This window comes from Amblyomma americanum, chromosome 6 (assembly GCF_052857255.1).
Source record: "Amblyomma americanum isolate KBUSLIRL-KWMA chromosome 6, ASM5285725v1, whole genome shotgun sequence".
Lineage (NCBI taxonomy): Eukaryota > Metazoa > Arthropoda > Arachnida > Ixodida > Ixodidae > Amblyomma > Amblyomma americanum.
In genome coordinates this window covers 58,929,745-58,946,255 of record NC_135502.1, presented here as the reverse complement: position 1 = coordinate 58,946,255, position 16,511 = coordinate 58,929,745, and the positions used below count along the sequence as shown (strand labels likewise).

General features: G+C 49.4%; 1 long non-coding RNA gene across 1 annotated transcript in view; it reads right to left on the bottom strand.

Moving 5' to 3' along the window:
• Positions 1-6,751: 6,751 nt before the first annotated feature.
• Positions 6,752-16,511, bottom strand: part of LOC144094731 (uncharacterized) — a 12,226-nt gene continuing 2,466 nt past the window's right edge. Inside the window, exons 2-3 of the long non-coding RNA XR_013306554.1 lie at positions 15,898-16,005; positions 6,752-7,583 (exon numbers count right to left, since the gene is read on the bottom strand). This is a non-coding gene — a long non-coding RNA (uncharacterized LOC144094731). The remainder of the gene's footprint in view (positions 7,584-15,897; positions 16,006-16,511) is intronic.

Below are 16,511 nucleotides of genomic sequence, written 5' to 3'. Positions count from 1 at the left end.
CTATACATGCGGTGGCAAACAGACCAACATATGCACGAAGCTAGAAAGGAAGAGAAGCTGCTTTACAGGAGAGACTGAGGTATTTTTTCGCGCGAAGAAGATTCTGCAAATGGCTCGTTTGCAAACGGCTCAGAACAGCGGAGTACTTTGAAGCCAGCCAAGCAAATGTGTCAGGTTGACCTGTCGAGGCTCGTTGTCGCGTAAATTGAAGTACCCCGTCTAATCACCTTTTGTTTACGCCTTTCAGTGCCGCCGCCGACAGATTCTGAAAAGGAGCATCATCGGCGCCTTGGAGTACTCTTCGCAAAAGGACACGCCGGTTCAACGACCCTCTTTTCTGAGCGGCGACGTGGGTGCGCAGCGACTGTCAGCGCAGCCCTTTCTGCCAAATGGCGCGTGGCACCTGCCCGCCGGCCAACCTCGCGGCTGAGTGACAGGCGCGAAACAAGGTCGCCATCGCGCGCACAGACAGACGGGAACGCTCACACCCCTCTGGGATGGATCGTCTCTAAAAATATGCACCGCCCGGTTATCTCTGCGCGCGCGCGGAGGAGCTCCACCGATCGCGACGTCATCAGCGACGGGCGGCCACAGCGAGGGAAGCGCGGAGCCTTTCAAGAAAAGCGCGCCGAGTCAAAAGGGGGCGCATCATGCGCCGCCAACGCCAAAACGGCGGCGCGCGTCCGTACGAAGATGACGACCGCCTTCTTTCTGGCCTCTTCTTTTGTCTCCTTTACGCGCGCGCGGGAGACGATTTCAAGGCGCGTTATCGCGGCCCACGCCATCTGGCGGAGAAAAAGAAGCGAATAAGGATATAAACAGAGTGGGAGTGGCCGGTCGGTCGGCGGCAGACAGCGATGATGACGTCTTCGAATTGGAGCGACAACGCGGGACGCGAAAGAAGCAAAACACGGCCGACTCCTCCTCCAAGCTCAGCCGTCAGAATGGCCTCCGTGAGACCTGCTGCTGCTGCTGCTGCCGCTGTCATTAAAACCGTGTGTCGGCGGAAAACGGGCCTGTCAGGAAAAGAAGACTGGCGCCGTGGCAATGCCATCAAGCGCTGCTGCTCGCAGTCAGAAGTGTTTGGAGCTATCGCGACAAGGCAGAGTGAAGAAGAAAAGTGGGTCATTCTGCGTCAGGGACAGAAGAGACTGCCGCCTGCTCTTTCGCCTCTCTGTAACAAAGAGGCAAAGGGCCCCTTCTCCACATCCTCCCCGTTTTGTTGCAGTTTTTGTACAAAAAAAAATTAACGTGGGTGGGCAGCGGTGACCCGCCCAGCCGATTTGCGCCGTGGTCCACGCCCGACACTCACGCCGGCGCGCGCTGTCAGCGTCCGCTCTCATGGCTGACACGCGAACCACGCACTGTGTCGCGCCGTTTTGCAGAAACCTTAGAGTGCGTGCAAACAAGCAGTGAGGGAGTTACCTTGCTTCGACTACGTAGGGTATGTAGATACAAGTAAGCGTTCTTGGATGGCATACGTGATTTGTTTTAGTTGAATACAAATTACGACGTTCTCGCTGAATGGAAGCTGAAAAAAGTTGACACGAAAACAGGAAAAAGAAAGGAGACAGGGGGGGGACAGAACACTGCGACAGTGCATTCGCACTCAACTTAGTATCTGCACTGCCTCCTGCAAGGCAGACGTCCTGAGAATGAAGGACATGACGTCACACGTCCCCAGGCCAGTGATATGTTCTATGCCGCAACCGAAACATCTCTCCACTAGAGCCAAAAAATCTCTCTCAGGAACCTTTCCAGCTGCAGAACGTTGCAAACTACGCAAATTTGGAAAGAGTGAGACAATTTCGGTTCTTGACGTCCCCTGCAACTCAGTAAAAATTCCCGTTTCGCCAAATTTTACTCCCCAAATTCTCTAAAAAAAAAGGGGGGGGGGGTGGAATTGCCCGACCGGAACATTAATGCCCCTGGTTGGGGCAGAAGGCTGACGTTTTGCACTTCAGAGGAAAATCTGCGTGCGTAATAAATACAAACTAACTATACCAACTACGGCCAATATACGGGGCAGCTCCATCTGGGCCAATACAACTTGAAGCAAACGAGATGACGCGCAGGTGCTTACGCAACATGTGAAGGACATAGAACTATGCCTAGAAAAGTGAAGTTTCTCGTTTTATTTATTATTAGTTCAACTACAGTAGAGCAACTGTGGCCAGTAATCACAAGGTTAATCTAGCTAGTAGTCGGCAACAACCTTAATCTTAACACCGTGGTATAAATATAGTCAGCGCGCCTGCTCCGTACCACGTCCGTATAAACCGTGCAGCAGCCGCCCTGAACACCGGCACAGAACCTGAGCCAGTTATCACGCAGCCAGTAAATTGGCTCGTTGCTGAGAGTCAGTACACAAGGTCACAAGGTCAGGACCTCGCAATTAAGTAATTAAACTTCGTCTTCGTTCACATCGCTCGAGCTGTAACTGACAGGCACATCAGGCTATTTAAAGGTCGCAAGAACATTCCGGACTGCGCCCTGTTCAAGTCGCTTAGCCTCTGTAAACCGAGCGCTTAATTTCGCGGTTATTTTACGTTTTCCCGCCTTTCTAAACAGCCAGCGAGGGGAAAGAGGGGGAGTTGAGGACAGGGGCGAAGGGTCACCTCCGTCTCCATGCGCTGTTTAAAATCAAAATAAGAAACTAAACCAAAAACATGCATAAAATAAAAAAAATTCTATAGCCGGGGAAACTACCAAACAACCAGTATTACTTCGTCAAACGTCGCTTATGGCGATCACCTAAAGGTTTTCCCGCGAACTCTGCTGACCGGGACTCCGCCAACATGGCTCAGAATTATAAGAAGAAAAATAAATGCAGCAGAAGCCGAGAGCCGCTCTAATAACTGGGAGATGCTTTGCGCCATCGAGATCTAGTTCAGCCTGTGCGGACAAATCGATGGGTGCACCCTTAATCGGAAGCAGACGACAAATGAGCCTGTTGCAAGCAGACGTCGCCTTAGCTGCGTGCCGGAGACATATCCACCCGAAGACACGGAGCTAGCCGGCGGCACATTGGGCCTCGATACGGGCGCGCCCCCGGCGATGCCATTAGCTGTGCGGAATGCGATTGGCCGTGACTCCACTTAACCTTTTCTTCTGCAGAAAGGTAAGAGGAGACGAGGTCAAGCGCGTTCTTAATTAAGCGATTTCCCTACACGAGCCGAGCGGCGGCCTGAAAACTTTAATGAGTGTAAAACTCGTGTCGGGATTGGGCCCCCGGCGGGGACGTGGAGGCGAACGACATTCGAGTACCTGTAGGCATTGATGATCCGTTTTCCTTTAGTTTTTGCGGGCCACCTTTTCTCACGGCCGTGCGAAAAACGACCGCTATTTCATCTTCCCTGACCTCGTCCGGAATCGTTAATCTTATCGCGTTAATGAGAAGAGAAAAAGATTCGAATAAACTCACGTAACTAAGCTACTATACATGGTTGCATGGATTCGCCCGTTATAGCCCTGGGTCCTGAAAGGCAGTAAAGAAGGCAATACAACTTTATTTAGCCGACGTAATGTAGAGCTGTAAGTCTCGTGTCAACGCTTCCAATGCGCCAGGGATGCCGGTTTCATCGACATCATTACCATCATCATATCCACCATACACATCACACCCACGGAGTCCATAAAAGATTCTTCTCCATCTCGCCCCCGATGGACTTAAAAATAATTAAGTCGATTAACCGAGAAAAAATTTAAAAGTTACGCTTAAGCTGTCGTCCACAAGAACAGTGAAGACGGCACAGCGCGGACCAAAACTTGGAATAGATGTTAGTAGCAAACTGTCACGTGACAAGTGCGTAACAACTGCGGTATACTGTACGTTCGTTAGTACAGAAGCCGAGGGCGCTAGGCATCAAGTTCAGGATACGCAGCAGTCACCACCAGCAAGTGTTGTGAACCGAAGGAGCGTGAACCACCGGGTATGATGACTTCGTGTTCATCCTACAACTGAGGAGTCTTTGAAGAGTATACACCCACGAAGACAGCGTCTAGCTGTTTCAAGCACCGGCCATTCACGGGTCTCGCCCGAACTCTCCCCCAAAAGGCATAGTCGGGAAGCCCAAGTCTGCGCGTCGTACAAGCCCCTCGTGGAGCGTTCCAAATATGGGCTAGCCTCCTCACCATTGCATCGGCGCTTACATACCGCCGCGTCTACGAAAGCTGCCCCCGTACTCTCTTACCCCACCTGGCACACACACGATGCCCGTGACAGGCAAGCACGCCGTGCTCGCTGCATGGGCGCCAAGTCCGGCGCACAGCCGTCGAACCTCATCGACGCCGTCGTCATCCGCGGCGCGTCACCGGAGCTCCGCAAACCGGTAAAGGAACCCACACACCCACGGACAGCGAGCTGTCAGAGTCGAGAGATTGGAACGTCACGAAGAGAGACGCGTAGCAAGCAGCACGCGAGCTCTGCTCCGTACACAACCGCTGCTTCGGCGGCGGCCGTGCCAGATGCTGCCTCGCAGTGCAAACAAGCAACCGCGCGCGCGCGCGTTCGTTTGAGCGAAATCACGCTCGCGTGTATTATGCTGTGCCCCCACAGTGCGAGTGCGCCTCTGGCAGCGCAGCGGCAACTGCTGTCGCCCGACGCTTGCGTGCCAGTGGTTCCCAGCTTCGCTCGAATCCGTGTCAGCCGCCGCCGCTGCGGTGATGTTGCGCGCGCCGTGAGAACGGCGGGAGTTGCCATCGCGCGTCACGTAGGCGACTCTGCGGCGGCGAGCCTTTGATCCCGCGGACCTTGCGCGCGCGCGATACAGTATCGCGCCGACCGCGCCGCGGTAATTGCGTCGCCGACGCCGACTCCTTGAGGACCCCGACGCAAGCAGGTATACGGGGCGGCGCGCTAGTGTGAGACAGGCCGCGGGGTATCGAGCAGCGCGGTTCTGCGGTCCACTCTGGAGCGCAGACTTGTACATAGTACAGATAGCGGTTAGTCGCCCTCACTGTGCGAGAGTTTAAAGAGCATCTAAGTGACTGGTGCCGGTGCTCTGTCCTGTACACTGCGGGAATCAGCACGTGTGCTTCCGCGTGGTTAGAAGCTGAGACATGCGCCATTTCTCTACACATTCTTTCTTTTTGTGTGTTTGGTTTAGTCTGAATACGAAAGTAATTCCCCTGCCGTATGCGTAGAAACGAGCTTTGCTGTAGAATGACGCTAAGTTTATCTGTATCCTTCACTTCATGCGCGTGTGCGAGTAACTGAGCTCACCAGTCTAACCATTCCGCTTCGTCTCCGTTATAGTGGAAAGGTTACGGCAGTTCACAGTTCGCGGCATTTTGAATGCTGACGTAAAGAAAATGGGGGCAGTGGGGCGGTAATAGTCAAATTTTTAACTATTACCGACAGGCACCTGATTGCAATTAGAGATATGTAGCCGGCCGTCAGTGATAGCCAAATCAGTTTTTAGAATTTTGAAAACGCGATTACCTTCGCCACTGTGGCTCGACAAAATCTGGCTACCTCGCGCCATAATACGTGCGCTTTAGAGAACCATGCAGGCAAAGCAATCCCTCCAGTGTACGTAACTAGTCGAAATAACCAAATTTGTCGCGCCACAGCGCCGAGGGCAATCGCTTTTTCGGATTTCTGAAAACTGATGTGGTTATTACTAACGATCTGGCTAGAAATCTATAATTGCAGTCAGGTGCCTACAGTTAATAAGTTTAAAAGTTACTATTAGAACTTAGGTAATCACTTTACTAGTTAACATGATTCGCCTCTTTTTTGACGTCCACCAACACTGGTATTACTATGCCGCAAAATACTTCTCTTCAGTTGTTTTAGAGTGAAACGAGCCAGATTTAAGCGCTTCGCGGTTTTACAAATCATCGTTGCGTGTGCGCTCAACACTTAATCTCTCAAAACTGCGCGAAAAGCGGGTATTCGTGCTTAAAACAACGAGAGAAGTCGTTTTAGAGTAAGTCAGAAACCCAATTTTTTAATATAATGATCACCTTCCCTTAAACACCTGGTATATATACATATACTGAAAACGTACGAATTGTGACAGCGTTGTGCGTGTGTGTGTGTTATGCCTTTTTTCCTTTCTCTCTTCCTCCTTTTAGTCCCCTAATCCCTCTTCCCCAGTGCAGGGTAGCCAACCGGAACCCCTTTCTGGTTAACATCCCTGCCTTTCCCTCCTCCTCTTTATCTATCTATCTACACGAACACAAATCTACATATGCACGTGCAAGCGCCCTGTCGTCTAGGAGTCTTCACTTCATCAAACCGGGCTGGCAGTTCTTCCTTGTTCCAGCCGCCGCGGGAACGCAAAGCTGAAATCAATGCACAACATTTGCAACCACGTTTGAGACCGGCCTAGACGCCTTCTTATGTGGCGTGTGTGCGAGAGGTCGTATGTGTAAGTGCGCGCGTGCGTCATTTGCCTCGGGCACCACGTGTTCAGCTCGTTGTTTTACGTCTTTATTGCCTCCCGTCTTCCCTTCCTTCCCAATTCCGTCATTCCCGTCTCCATCTTCCCTAGAGTGGATCACGTGAGGAGTAGCAGGCTAGACAGACGTTGGCTCAGCCGATGTCTTTAACCTGCCCCCAATTAAAGTTTTCTCTCTCTCTCTCCTCTCTTTGCAAGCTGCTTATCTAGCAAACACACAAGAAACGTGAGCGCAACGTACGCCTCTCTACATTCAGTTCGGCAATACGGCATAGCCAAACTCTGCGTCATAAGTGACGCGGCGAAGTGCTACTTAAGAAATCATTGCACAATTCGCACTGTGAAACACATCTTTAATGCACGAGACGTTCATTAGAGAACAACGACACGAAGATCTGTCGATGTACGCGTTTTAGTTATGTGAGATGCATACGCCGAACGCCGAAAATAAATATTTATTTTGACTGTCCATTAACCCCACGCAGTGCTCAATGCTTCAACATAAGACTCGAGAAATACGGCTTTAATGAATGAATCATGTCGATCTTGATTTGGAAGCAGGCAAGCATCGCATTTGGAAGAAGCGCACCAGCCTTCTCGGGCATGCATTTTCGTGCTCATCTAACAGTCACAATACAACTCGCCACAAAATGAGAATAAATAAAATCGCCAGCACCCACCAAGAGTCTCACTTTACAAAGTATTTCCTCCCGAGGCTCTATAGGAACTATCGTTTAGGAAAGAGGATATAATGATAGATTTAAGACCATGATTTCTGGCTCTCCTGAACGCTGCTGATGGAATCAACGGCACTTTCAAGAGAACAAAAAAAAAGCTAAATCTTTTCTTGTAAGCTTCCACCGATCGCCTTTCTTATATGTGAAGAAGAAGCGACAGCTATTTGAGTGCGCGTAAGTTCTATTTTCTTTGGTTTTTATCACTTCCAGGATTCTCCATGCTAGCCAGCGCTCCAGGCACTGGTATTTCTTTTTTCGAATTTTTCTCCAGATGAGTGAAGACGATGGAAAGCGCTTGTCAGAGCAGCGGTGTTACGTCAGCAGACGCAAGTCATCTGCAGGATTCCTCCGCAAGTGGCCTGGAACCTCTTCAGCTTGGCGCAATGTTCCCAGCACTTCTCCGGATATAGAGGGCACCCATAACCCTTCAACGCCGGCTCTGAAAAATTGAGAAGAGCAGAAATGAGTGACATGAATGTTTTACGCTGGACATTAAACATCAAAATTAAACATCATTAAACATCACCAGCTAAACCAGGTAACCAGTAAAATTTTTCGAGATTATCAGCAATGATGCAAGTTTAAGAACCAAAGCACTGCTGAAAGATTAAGAACGAAAGTATGGGAAGCGTCGAAGGGTTTTCACGTTGCGTCACACCAAAGCGACAAGTTGAAAGAGTGATGAAACCTTTCGTGAACATGCAGTTGCTTCTGTGCGCGTATCCTTCAAAAAGACCTTATAGCTGATTATCGTGAAAGCTACAGTACGATCTGCCTCAGGTGTTCCTCCTCATCTAGCAAATCTCTTATCTCTCACAATCATGTTATCTGAACGGTCCGCGGAACGCAGTCCATCAAATGAAGCCATTATCTCTCTCTCTCGTTCTCTAAGGACTCAGTGTTCATGCAGGGAAAAAAGGGGTCGCAGCAGCCGGCTATCGAAACCGCTCGCGACCTTTAGGTCAGCAGCAGAGCGCCATAACCGCTAAGCCAGCGTCACGAGTTGCTATACCACTTAACTGAGCAACGCGAGTCATTGTTCTTCCGAACCCTCGTTGCTTTCCGAGAAACAATGACATCGAATCACCGCCATTTAGTTTTGCTCTTACGGGTTTTCTCCCGAGCATCTCTTGTCCTCGACCAGGGCGTTTTTCAGAAATCCCTCGAAAGTGCGTGTACCGACTCGGATAGGTTCTGCACACAAAGCACGTGCTACAGACTTTCCGCCGTTCCGCCGGGCAGTTGGCGCGTCCTTTCGTGGCTGTCTGCTCTTAGCCGCGGCAGCATCAGCAGCGGCTGGTATGTGGAACGACAGCCAAGAGCGCCCGGCATGTGGGCCGAGGGCCAGAGGAAACGGCTGCTCAAACACGAACGCGGAGTCGCCCCCACGCGTGATGGCCCGCCAGCGCTGGAGACGTGCGCTAAGTTCACTGAATGCAGTTGCATGCAGCAGGACGCCAGCTTTGTGTAGTGGCTTCCCGCCCCGTGGGTCATCAATCGTTTATCATTTCACTGCCGCGCCAGGCTTTTAATCATGTCCTCCCGTGGTGTCTGTCTTGTGTCAAGCAAACTTGGCACAGCTTGTATGGCTTCCAGGTTTCAGTCGTCAGGGGTGGGGCAATGTTAGAATACCACGCTTCTTGTTGTCATTTTACTGAGCCTTTGTTTAGTTTTTTAACCTTACCGCAGCACTTTTAATATGCAAGTGTCTGCCTCCGCCTTCAACGATGGGTTAGCCTGAACTGCCTGCCCTGTGAAGTGAATCTTGTCAGCTCTTGGCTTCCTCGAAGCTTCTCGTCTCTTTCACAAGCGATTACGAGCTCCGTTCCGGGGTCTCAAGGCCTCTATTCATCCCACTCAAAGCATTTATCGAAGAAAAACGTCCCCAGTACGCGCAAAAAGCGATCTGGACGCATCGGAGTCGTCCCTGTCAACGATCACCTCATTTCGATAAATCGCGCGTTACAACATATGAGTCGACTTTGAAAAAAAAAAACGACAGAATCTTGCCCAAAATACGCCAGAGAGCTTTGTGGTTGTGTCATAACGACAGATTTTTCTGTAGTATTGTAACATTTTTCTGTGGTACAGTAGCAGTTTCTGCAGTTCCGTCGCTATATGCGATAATAAGGGACAGCACAATACTGCATAAAAATTTGTTGCCATCACAAGAATTTCTGTTACCATGAGTTCATGGCCAAAAATACTACAGAAAATGTGTTGTAATGACAGAAAATTTTCTGTTTGTTTTTTGACAAGGATCGGTTCTTCTTGTACCTTCTCGGTGTTCTGTTATGCGCAGGCCTTTAACTAGTAGCAACTAGTGTTCGCGAGTCAACCAAAAAGGCATCAGGGGCACTGCAGGCTGCAAGTTTCAACACAACTAGTGAGTACCGGGACGAGTGTTCTTCGAAACACTTCGAGACAGAACTCCAGACACGCATCGGAACAAACACTGGCTAGCGAGGATTATTTTTGCACCGCTTTTTACGTGCAAATCGCTATACACTTCGTATAGAGTACACAAATTAATAAAACGACACATAAGCGACACACTGTGTTTTTCTAAGCGGGTAACCTAGAAGCACTTAGACTAACCAGAGCAATAACCACCAGTCGAGAAACTAGAGCGCTTCTGGGTATCGCCACAACCACCCAACCAATCGCGGATGCCACGCGAAAATCGTTAACACAAATACCATCTAAATTTCGAGCAACTTCCGCCGCGTATCTGTTGCCATTGCAAGGCAACCAAAGCGGCGTGTAAGTAAATGTAGGAATTGTACGGACAATTTCCATCTGAGTTAAGTGGAACACACTGGCACATCAAGCAGCAATACACAAGGACAACACATGGGAGGAAGAAGTGGGCGACACAGGTGGAAAATGCCACGTCCACGTATAAAGCCAACTGCACTTATGCCGTGCATGTATTCCTAGCAGCCTTCTGATTTTTCCTTCCTCAATATTTACGCTGTCTCGGCTATGATTGTCCTAAAAACTACACCGCTCTTTATCCTTCATCATTTCACTTTCGGGGCCGCGACTTTTGTTTATTTCGCTACGATTACAAAAACAAAAGCTGCGCAACAACTCCACGTGCGTGTTTCTCGCGCCCAATTAGCTCCAAAAAATAATACATCAGCATTAAAACGCACCCGCCGCGGTGGCTCAGTGGTTAGGGCGCTCGGCTACTGATCCGGAGTTCCCGGGTTCGAACCCGACCGCGGCGGCTGCGTTCTTATGGAGGCAAAACGCTAAGGCGTCCGTGTGCTGTGCGATGTCAGTGCACGTTAAAGATCCCCAGGTGGTCGAAATTATACCGAAGCCCTCCAATACGGCACCTCATTCTTCCTTTCTTCTTTCAGTCCCTCCTTTATCCCTTCCCTTACGGCGCGGATCAGGTGTCCAACGATATATGAGACAGATACTGCGCCACTTCCTTTCCCCCAAAACCAATTATTATTATTATTATTATTATTATTATTATTATTATTATTATTATTATTATTATTATTATTATTATTATTATTATTATTATTATTATTATTATTAAAACGTTGCCAACCACGCATGTTACGGCACTGCACGTGGGTTAGAATTGTACATGATTCCGCCGTTCCATAACATTCTGTAGTTCCACAACATTCCGTTACTACTCTATAGAAATGCTCCAGAGACTTTCTACAGACTTCTTACAGACTCTGCTGTCTTTACATAGATATCTTAGTTTTTAGTCTATTCATAGTCTAGAGATAAAAGCCTATTAAAGGTTTACGGCCATAAATCTACGTATTGTATACAGACTGCCTAAAGTCTAAAAGCTGTCTAAAGGCTCCACAAGCAGGGCAACCCCATCCCGGCGCTTCGCACCATTGCATCGCATCATATTATTACCTTTAAAACCCCCAATTCTTAGGTTATTACGTAAGGCGTGGATGATGGAATAAACGTAAGCCTATGTACAAAAAAATATTAGTGGTTACTGAAACGAATGATATACAATTCGAAAATGTGGATGGGCAGGTGGTTGCAGCGACGTCACGTGGACAGCCGTTCCAGTGTACGGCTGGGATCGCACCGTCAGCGCTGCGCTGAATTAAAGCGCAAAGCGCTGGCGGCTCGAGGCAGAAGCAACACAGTGCCACGCGCCGAGCGCGCGCGATCCTCTCAAGGGCGATGCCGAGCAAACACCCTCGGCGACGGACGGCCCACGGTCGACGCCGCAATGGCAGGCTCGTTCTCTGCCGAGCAGCAGCTGCTCATAACAACGGGGTCGCTGGCGCTGCGAAAACAATCCGTCCGGGAGAGAGCACTCGCATTGCTGTTTGCCGCCCCGACGACCGCCGCCTCGTTGACACAACGGCGCTTCCTCGGCCCCACTTCGCCGCCCGACGGAATTTCTTCCGTTTTCTCTCTCTGCTCTCAGGGAACAAGGCAATGAAATGAGCAAACAGAAGAGATTCACCAAATAGGAGAGCAAAATAAACAAGTTCATCTTTGAAGCGGCGTCAAACGTATACGGTTATTTCATGGTGATTGAGCAAGCGTCCACTGAACCGCATCTCAAGGCCATATACACGTGAGGAGACAGGCCAGCCGTGCAGATTTCGCGTGAAAGTGACGGTTGCAGCGGAGCAAAACCCGAGAGAAAGGGGAATTTGCATAATTTTCCATTCTTCTCGCACGAAACTACTTGCAATCCCCCGCTCGCCATGCACGCTCGGATGATCAGCCATTGTATCTGACCAGACTTCACGCCCCGCTGCGCTCACCGTGAACACCAGGGAAAAAAAAATAGAAAGGACAGAGATGGGCGTGAGCCGTTTCTCTTTCGTGCATGCGAGCCTTCCACGCGGGCGACGGTGCGAGTGAATGTGCGTCAATGCGTGCGGACCGCTTGCGTGCTGGCCACGGCCGCGTGGTGGCCGCCTCGCTCATCTTGGCAACTAAGAACGAGGTCCCAGCGACGCCGGGCAAAACCATACGCCTGAGTGAGGCCTAGTTCCAGCTCTTAGCAGAATGACCCCGGTATAAGGAATGAGAACCGCATGCAGCGTTCTTTTAAGGGGATGAAGCCTTGCTGACTTCGAAACAGGACGTGGCGCTGAGTGAGGCGATAAGGAGGAGCTGACGTCACAGGAGTGGCTTGCGAAGTGCCGAAAAAGCATGCGCTGGGACATTGTGACAGAATGAAGCTTTGCTTTTCTGACTTTGTGGAGGCAGCGATAAAACATCGGTTTGTCCCGTGACTCATTACATGAGGCACCCTACCTATGAATGTGTGCTAGAGATGTTTCTAACCAGCGCCAAAACTCCGGCGAACAACTAATTCCTTTCACTTTTCCGGCATCTTATCATAGCTCACTATAGAGTTCAGGAGCGGTAGCGCGCTGCGAGCTTTCGGAGACTTTATATTTCCACTCAGAGAGCGTTAAAAAAATATTCTCCTTTGCGTCTGGTCGTTAAGTCGTTGCTTAGTCGCCGCTTAAAACACCCGGCACCTGTTGCGTACATAACGCCCCGAGGCCCTTCAAAAGTTACATCTACAGTACTGCTCGCAGAACCACCATGAGCTCTATGCATAACAGTCACGGCTTGCTGGACGCGCCAATGAGCCCGTGAACGTCCTCACGAAGGATGAAAATTTGCGGGAAAGAACAAAAACAGAGAGCCCCGCTGCGCCCCGAAAAGCACTGCACTCCCGAACACAATAATACCGCTCGGCAGTTAGTTACGCATGTTGCGCAAGTTATGCGCATGGGCATATGCGTTACGTGGGTAAGCACAGGAACAAAGGGTCAATTCCATACGAAGGGGACGATGCGAAGCGTAACTATCAGGTCCTTATTCTAGTGCATTCAACTGTGGTTGCTTCATGCTTGCGCGTCCGGTGATGCAAGTCAGTAAACTGGACAATCGGTTTGCGGGGCTACTCAGACCGGCTTAGAGTTCACGTCTCTACCACCACCGTCTCTAGCAGCGTTCGAAAGCTCGCACGAACCGCGCATGACGATGCTAACGTCCGCTGATACGCCTATTCTATCCTATCCTATACCATAGCAGTTTCCATTACCAATGCCATACCGCCAGTTGGGATTACCGTACCTTTTGGTCAGTGCATAAATGCCGCGCTTCGCTTCGCTTCGGTCGTTATGCACCTTGGCTGACCGGGTACATCATGCACGGTCATACTGGCAGCGAGAGAGAGAGAAAGGAAAGACACGTATGGTCCAGCAAAAAATAAACGCAGCATTTAGTTTCGCCTCGGAGCTTTTACTCCTTGCTGTTATGATTTCGAATGTAATGGACACCGAACTCAACTGCAGAACACAGCCTTACCTACTATATATAAAAAAGGCTATTTCAGACAAACGACTCAAACCCGGTGACAGCGCGCACCCTCAGAGAGAACACTCTCCTTGTGTCTATCTCCCTTTCGGTCTCCGTCTTTTCTCCATCTCTATTTTCTAGCTCTTTATCTCTCTTTCTCTCCTCTTCTCTTCCCTCCTCCTTTTTTTTCTTTCAACGTGATAGCGGTAACGGTTTCAATCAGCTGAGATCCAGGCGCCGTCATCGTCCCTATAGCAGCAACAGAGGTGGGCCACTTGGGTCACACGACCTTGGGACGCCATAACAACCTGCCCACCGAACTGTGAGGAAACTGGCCACCGTGGCAGCTGAATTAGTAATTGGCCCCAAATGTCTGCTTGGGAGGAACAAACCTTGGTCTCTCAGGCTACATCGGCGGCTGTGTCTGAAACAGCCAGCGTCATGCTGTTCTGGCAAATAGCTTCTTTCAGAGTTACGCACGCATCCGCTGAGAGCGCTGCGCGTCCGTCTGTTCTGGAGACTCAGATAATACCCCCCGTTCGCTTTGCCCACGTGGTGGTTGTCGAGCGTATAAAAAGGGCCGCATGTAGAAATTCTTCGAATAAAAGTTGGAAGTTCTGTGCTGCGCGTGTGGGTCCTCCTCACTCTGTTCTCGTTGTTTGGCGCAGTTTTGCAAACAAACGAAATGCACCAACTAGAACGCCAGAAGACTCTCCCTGTAGACTATAAAGTGTTTTTGTACATTCGCACCCTCTAGGCTGTTGCTTTATACGAGCAAGGCACTTATTCAGCCATCCTTCTTCTTCGCAAGGGCCAATTGTGTAGTGTTGGCGCTTTCCGGGGTCACTTTGTTGCGGCACCAAGCGCTCTTGTCCGCTACATCCGTGGAGGAGCCCGTGTAACGTTGCTCCCCTCTTGGAGTGTTTGCGTCCGTCAGCCGCAGAGAGCGCTCGTCACTGCTTTCCACAAACTGTCCAGGAGGTCAACGAGGCCCCCCTTTCAAGCCGGCTCGTCGGAGGCCAAGTTGGTCTCGACTCTCAAGCCCGTGCAGCCGACCTTGGCTCCTCGCAGTGGTCGGGCCGCGATTGCCAGACTACGCAACAGACATCCGCTCAGACAGCCCTGATCAGAGACCCTTTCAATAGCAGCGCCTAAGAAAGCCTTTGAGCCCCCGAATCGAGGAACCATGTTTACCACATGGATAAGGAAAACAACGTAGCATTCCGCTTGGGAAAAGGCAATGTCGCAGCAAGCCTCTTTCAATGACAAGGAGACAGAGAGAGAGAGACTTAGACGGCAGGAAAGGTGGAGTGGTCGGCTGGAGAAATAACAAGGGGAAAACTCGCCTACAACATCAATAATCGCGTCTTCGCTGAGGATTCCTATCTATCAAATTCTGCTTTGTTGGCTATAACAAGTCGGCTTCAAAGCCGGACGTTACGAAAACTGTCCGCGCCACTATTTCAGAGGCCCTGTCACTACGATGTAGTAACCATAGATCTGTAAGCCCGATTCTCGCTCGTCAGCGAACCGAGATAAAAAGTTGATTCGCCGTAATGGGCTTCTTTTTTTTTCTCGAGGGCATTATTTGTCTGTCAGGCACTGAGCCTTCTCATGATTCTCTACAGTTGTAACGTGCTTTGAGTGCAAAAGAAATAATTCGCTCACGTCAGCCAACAGGAACTCTATTATTACTAGTAACCCAGTCTCACTTCCGGCACACACGACAGAGCCTGCATGACTAACACTCGGCTTTTATGGTTGGGGAATTTTACCGCCGCACCGAAGGAAACGGTTAGCTTTACCCACCTTTTGAAATTTGGTTACAACTGTATTTTACTGTTACATGCCTCTAATGGCCATGTAATACACAAAGCCAGTGATTTTCTTAGCCCCACCAAAAGTATTATGAACCACGCTTGAACTTAGCAGAGTACCAACAGAAGAATTTTCACGGAAACCAAACGTCTTGTTGCGTAGCTTTATCGTCAAGCAGTGAGTAAAACTACTGCCTTCCAAAAGGTTACGGAGGTTGTTCAAAACAAACTTCATGATAGTCACAAGATATACACAAAAGTAACAACATTCATGGAGCTACGACCTACCAAGCTGTTAGCCATATCATCGCCTGAGCTTAAATTCATTCCTCCCTATTGTACAATCCTCAACAGATGAAACACGAACAAGACAACTGAAATGCCAACACAAAAACACGGCCATAATAGCCATATTTGAGGAAAAACGAGGTTGATTAACACTTATAGAGGAGAGCCTTCGACCGTTCGAAGTGAAATTAACCTGCGCTAGTATCGAACTTCCCCCTGCGGAGATCTCCTCCTTTCTCAGTTCTTTTTTCAATTGTCTTGTTCACGTTTCATAGTATACCTTTTCGCGAGAAATTCCATGAGAAGAAGTCTTACCATCGTCTCCGTAGCTTCCAACCTCTGAAGAGTCGAAGTTCGAGTTGGACTTGAAATCCGAGTTCAGGAAATCACTCGAGAATAGACAGCCGGCGTCGATGTGCTGTACTGAAGGGAGGTATTAAATGAGAAAAACGCGGAGAGGTTAAAGGAAACGCTGAGAACACGGGCTGCCGAATGTCACGCAAGTTGTGATGGCAGTGGTATACGTACAGGTATAGCTCCGATATGAAAGGAAACAGTCAGTTGGCGAATAAGAAAGAATTCCGCTGTTATTTCTGCACTATTTACCCTACAGAAACGTTTCATGGGAGCCGCTCGTATGGCATTACGGGAATATGGAGTCCATCAGATATAGAAAATCATATGCAAATCCACACCCTGCCTGCGCGAACTCCATAAGCATTCAAGATAATATCCATACGATTTCTATACAGTGCTCATTGCCTTATAAGGAGTCCGTAAGGTTCTAGAGGCGCTTTCTACGTAGTCCATACCAACTCAATATTCTCCACACTCACTCTATAAAATTCAAATAGAAACGTATGAAATTATGAAAATGTTTTATGGTTACTATAAGTGAAGAGGGAAATTACTTTAAAATAAGTGAAAAG